The sequence below is a fragment of the Hemiscyllium ocellatum genome, chromosome 21, assembly GCF_020745735.1.
Source record: "Hemiscyllium ocellatum isolate sHemOce1 chromosome 21, sHemOce1.pat.X.cur, whole genome shotgun sequence".
In the NCBI taxonomy this organism is placed as follows: Eukaryota; Metazoa; Chordata; class Chondrichthyes; order Orectolobiformes; family Hemiscylliidae; genus Hemiscyllium; species Hemiscyllium ocellatum.
In genome coordinates this window covers 37,319,145-37,325,144 of record NC_083421.1, presented here as the reverse complement: position 1 = coordinate 37,325,144, position 6,000 = coordinate 37,319,145, and positions in this window count along the sequence as shown.

Here is a 6,000-nt window from a genome sequence, read left to right as displayed (position 1 = left end):
TTACAGGGGCACATGGACATGAACATACAAAGTAGATAGATTAGTACTTAACTGATGTATCTAAAGTTTAGAGCCTGGAATATCTATAATGATTATGTGTAATAAATATTGCCACCTTGAAGTTTAAGCCTGAGACAATAATTGACTTTGCCTTCACCCCAATCACATAGTGTGGCACGAAAACACACAATACAAGATGGTAACAGCTATGGAATTCTCTGCTTAGATAATTGTGGCATGAGGGATGATCAAAAAACAGAGCTAAGATCATTTAAAGAGAAGAGTAAAATAAAGTCTTCAAAAAGTGGTCATTACAACTTCAAAACCAGTTGGCAACCAGAAAAGCCAAAGAGTTGAGCTGCAGCTGTAAAGGAAATATCTTTGAACAAAAACTTCAAGAGCAATCACCAAACCATTGTAAATCTCACAAAGCATTTAAAAGGCAGTTATAAGGAACTCAAGCCATTAAAGTAAAATCAATGAGAGCCTTAAAAGTACATGAGCAGTGAAGGGAAGAAATCCAAAATGTGCACCTGAGGTGAGTAAAGATGCCAATTACCAGACACCAAAATTCAATTCAATCCCTTAAGGCAATGACATAAAAGATTTTCTGTCATCTGAAAAACTATACAGAGGAGTGCAGCTAAGAATTATAATAGTGAGTTAATAAATTTCAAAACTATTTAGTCAATGAAAGAAATAACAACTCTGTTAAGACAATTCTTCAGATGTAAGCTTAAAGAAAATGAGTTGGAAAAAAAAAGACATTGGGAATAAAATCATTATTACAATTAAATATACGAGTAAAAAATGAGGTCTGCAGATGCTGGAGATCACAGCTGCAAATGTGTTGCTGGTCAAAGCACAGCAGGTTAGGCAGCATCTCAGGAATAGAGAATTCGACGTTTCGAGCATAAGCCCTTCATCAGGAATAATGAAGGGCTTATGCTCGAAACGTCGAATTCTCTATTCCTGAGATGCTGCCTAACCTGCTGTGCTTTGACCAGCAACACATTTGCAGCTACAATTAAATATATCACATTCTTAACGGTGAAATACTTATTATTTTGATAGATTGTACAGCAATAAACCAAGCTTTATTCAACAAATACGAATTTTCTATGATTTTATTAGTTAAAGCATTAAATAAAGAGGGCAAATCTGATCATGTTGTGTCAAATTCAATCCAAAACCACCTCAGACACAGAAAAGAATCAGTACCAATGATGCCACGGCAGACATCTTTGATGCAGTCAAAGCATCATTGAAGTGAAACCATTTTGAGAAAGTTTCTAATTCCACATCTTTGGAAATTCTTCAGTCACCTTGGAAAAAGAATATCTTAAATTTGTCTCTGTGAAAAAGCTGTAATGATAAATGAATAACAAACTTTATATTTAAAACAGCATTTATAACAGCACAACCTTTCACAGCTTTGTGTTTGGTGCTACAACAACAATCTTTACAACAAAAATTTGACATGAACTTTCATATATGAAAAATACTACATGATAATACTGAACAAAGAGATCAAAATCCTAATAATCATTACACAGATTTAGGAGGTAATCAACAGTTTGCATGTGCCCATCAACACTCAAACAATGCAACATAATTTACTTATATCAGTCTTTCCACGTGAACAACTGAAGTTCTCAATTTCATTTGACCAATAAGCAAATTGGCAGACATGGGAAGCATAATTCCTAACATTTGAAATAGCTTCTCCATTAGATACTAAATCAAATGCAGAATTAGTCAGTACCTTTCTCTTATGCATGGGAATAACATCAAGTCACGTGCTGCACGGACAGCAGGTAAAAGTGAAGCAAATTATATTTGACAACCTCATAAGAAGTTTGGGTTAATATTTTACTTCAAATACAAGTAAAACACAGACAAAATTATGTTTCAACAGTGGATATCAATTTACAGGAAAGACTTTAGATAACCTCAGACCCGTATGTACTGTCTGAACTATGCAGATATGAAACAGCACATCTGTGACAGAATTATCATTGACCTCTTAATTACTTCAGTCACTGAACTTCTTCTATAAAAAGAGGAGCTAAGTATGGTATAAGCATTCCAAATAACATTGGATATAGAGTCTAGAAAAATGTTCAAGAAACATTAAACAGAAAAAGGTTCCATTTGATTCAGAGTATTCTTCAGACCATGGTGACTACTTAAACCACAATAAACTAACTGTCCAGAAGAGGTAGACTTCGCATTTGAACAATATACCACATGTGACAACATCAGCACAAGATCCTAAGCGATCTAATGTTACAATATCTTGCCACAGTTGTTATTCCAAAACTGCAATCAGCAAAGACAAAACTGCGCAGCCTTCCGCCAACAATGTATTCACCATAGCAAAAGACATCATCACTTGAACATGTGCTGCAGTCTGAAGAACATACCAAACACTAAATCAAATTATTCTCAATTCAATGCATACATTCATGCCTTTGAACAGAACCTTGAAGAACAGGTTAATACTGCAATGGAAGAGACCTCTCACAAAGAACAATATAGGCATTGACTACTTCATTTCTTCCTAGGGGAACTAACAATAGTATTGGCAGGAAATTAATGTTTCATGATCAGTTTAGTTTAACTCAGTGTATATTAATTAATTAATTAATCTATTCTGCTATTCTGTTAAAACTGATTAATGCAGGACTTCAGTAATGTGACGGCTAATTGTCACTTAACAGAGGAGTGCGCTACACAGGTTTAATCAGGCTAAATGTGGCAAACTCAGTTAAAGCTGAATGGACAGGCTACATTCTTTCACATTGTTGAGTCATTATCATTGTCAGCAGAGGAAAAGAAAGATTACAGCTGTTTTGAGGTATAAAAAAATTGTGATGTTTCACTTGGAAACATAATCACAATTTTACTAAATGTATTTGTTGTTAACTTTTGTAACAGTGTATAATTAGTTTCGTGAGTACTGTAGTTCTTCTAGAGCTTTATCACTGAAATTATGTACTGTTTGAATGTATAAAGATATATCACCTTTAAGATATTGTTGATTTTGCTGTATTTTGTATACACTTTGTATACTTTTTAAGTATTACCTATTTTGTGATTTTATGCATTCGCATATAACTAATGAATAATTATTGGCAAAAATGTTTCTGTTTTTGTTTTATGTCATAGAGTAATGAGCAAACTTGCAACTATATTCTTTACTTTAAGGTAGCTCATTCCAAACACTCTTTAGATAGAGACATGAAACACACCAAAAGTGAGTTTCCAAAACAAACACATATTTTCGGTATTTTAGGTAGTTGATTTCATGAGGCATTTGTATCAATGAAGCAAAATCTGAGTGAATGGCCTCAAGGTATCATTCTTGAAGAAATGACAGCATGAAAAGAAATGATTTTCCCTGTTTTGAAACAAATGGGCAAAGACGATATGACAACACGTTTTTGTTATCTTAGTGATAAGTTTTAAAATGAAGTGATAGGTTAAGCTATAAGGAATAGGGACAATCTTACGAGGAGATGACATCTGAACAAGCAATCAGTAGATAATAGAAATTTATGCGTAGGCAAGTGTTACTTTTAAAGAAACCATTACGAAATTGGGCATATACTACCTAGCTCACCCAAGATTGACCATAAACTGTGCATGCATCACCTAGATAACTAGGCAAATCGATGTTCATAGACACCCTGCTTATGCCATGGGTTATGGTTCGGAAGTTAATAAGTCCAATATTTCAGTATTTGTGTGCAGAAACAGAAAGACAAAAGTTATAAAGGCAATACACCAGTTGATTGAAAATCGGTATTCCATCGTGGAGAGACTAAGTTTACTGTCAGGTTAAGTGTAAATTGCAGGAGAAACGTAGCAGGTCTGGAAGCATCTATGGACTGAAAACAGAGTTAACATTTGAGTCCAGTGATCCTTCGTCTGAACTGCAGAACACCACAATGGCCTTTAAGAAATGAGCTTAAAGTTGGTAACAAAAACAGAAATTCAGTTCTGAGGAAGGGTCACTGATCCTGAAACATTAACTCTGATTTCTCTCCACAGACCTGCCGAGTCTTTCCAGCAATGTTTGTTTCTGATTTCCAGCATCTGCAGTTCTTTCGGTTTGCATTTATGTTGTTGTTGAATTCACTCAACACCCAATCCTATTCACTCAGAGTTGGTGTTCACTCGATACTTATAGTAATTTGATTAAGTTGTTTGCTGAGTGTCTTGGCTTGGTTTTCTAGAAATGTGATAATACATTTGTTTGGTTGTCTTAGAATTTGATTTGTTTAAAAGACCGGTTTGCAGAATCCTTTTCTTAGGCAGAATTAACAAGTTAGTACAAACACCAGGAATGATCAGGTTACCATTTACAAATTGGGATATATTCGGACTGAACCGACTGGTTTGTCTGCTGAACGTTTCTTGGCCGAAAGTTGAATTATATCCAGCAACAGGCAATTTAAATGTTAACCATCAATAAAGCTGTTACAAAAAAGTGTGGCTGGTTTTAATCTTTCTCATATGTAATGTGGGTGCCTGGCAGGAATTATACCACACATACAAATCTAGAAACAATAAATCGCTTCCATTGTTCACCAGGGTGTGTTATCTCAGATTACTCACAGCTCGAGGTCATGTTTCAGTTCAGAGGGAGTGGGAATTTGTTTGTTTCAGAACCAAGTTTTGCATCAGGCAAAGGCAAAGTACTAAATAGTAAATTATAAACTACAGCGTGTGACATTTAATTGATGGGGGCTGGGCTACATTTCCTTGATACAATATTGCTCCTGATGAACAGTTGCGGAGTTAACCACGGAAAACTGGTGTAGGTCTGACGCAATTAGCCTCATGTGGTATTGCAAGTGATGAAGGAAATAAAGGCTGTGAAAAACAACTCAACAGCCCAACCACACCAGTATGTGTAGAGAGGATCTAAAGCATTGCATGAAATGAACTCTTCAAGAGAATTCAAAATGATTTTGTTCCTTCTCAGAAATGAAAACAAAGAGTGCAGGAGAAACTCTGTTCATCTAGCAGCATCTATTAAGAAAAGAAACAATGTTGATGTTTCAATTTCAATACGACTCTTGTTCTTAACTGAAGGAACTGGAAAATGGAGGTTTTTATCCAGTTCACAAAGGGAAGTTGCGGGGGATGGTCAGTGGTGAATGGATCACATGTTGATGGTGCCCAGAGCAAAAAAGATGTGTAGAAGAGTTATACTTGACTTAATAGTTATATGGAGTCATAGAGTTGTACAGTATGGAAACAGATTCTTCAGTCCAACTCATCCATGCCGACCAGATATCCTAAATTAATCTAGCCCCATTTGCCAACATTTGGTCCATATCCCTCTAAACCCTTCCTATTAAAAACCACAATCCTCTGGGTGAAAAAAAAACTTTTCCACAATCCCCATTAAAGTATCTGCTCTTTATATTATTACTGTGCCTCCTGGATATTGAGCCTTATACTGAGAGGAACCGTTTCTTCCAAAGTACCCTGTCTATGCCTGATATAACTTTGCACACCTCAATCACATATTTTGCATTAGCCTTCTCAGCTCTAAAGAAAACAACCCCAGTGCATCTTGATTCTTTTAATCATTAAATCACCTCAGCTTAGGCAATATACTGGTGAATCTCTTCTTTACCCTTTCTAGGCTCTGAAATTGTCAAGCTCAATATTATGTCCTGAAGGTTAGACAATAAGAGATAAGAACAGAAGTAGGCCATTTGGCCCCTTCAACCTGCTCCACTATTCTGTAGGATCACGGCACTTTTGAAAATCCTCACTTAGAGATATATAGCAGGGAAACAGACTTTTCCATCCAACTCGTCCATGCCGATCAGATATCTTAAATACATTGAGTCCCATTTGCCGACATTTGGCTCATATCCCTCAAAACCTTTCCTGCATGAATATGGGTTTTACTACATTTGATGTTATTACATTCCGAGCATGTAAGAGACTTAAGTATGCACTCTGGTTAGTTATAGG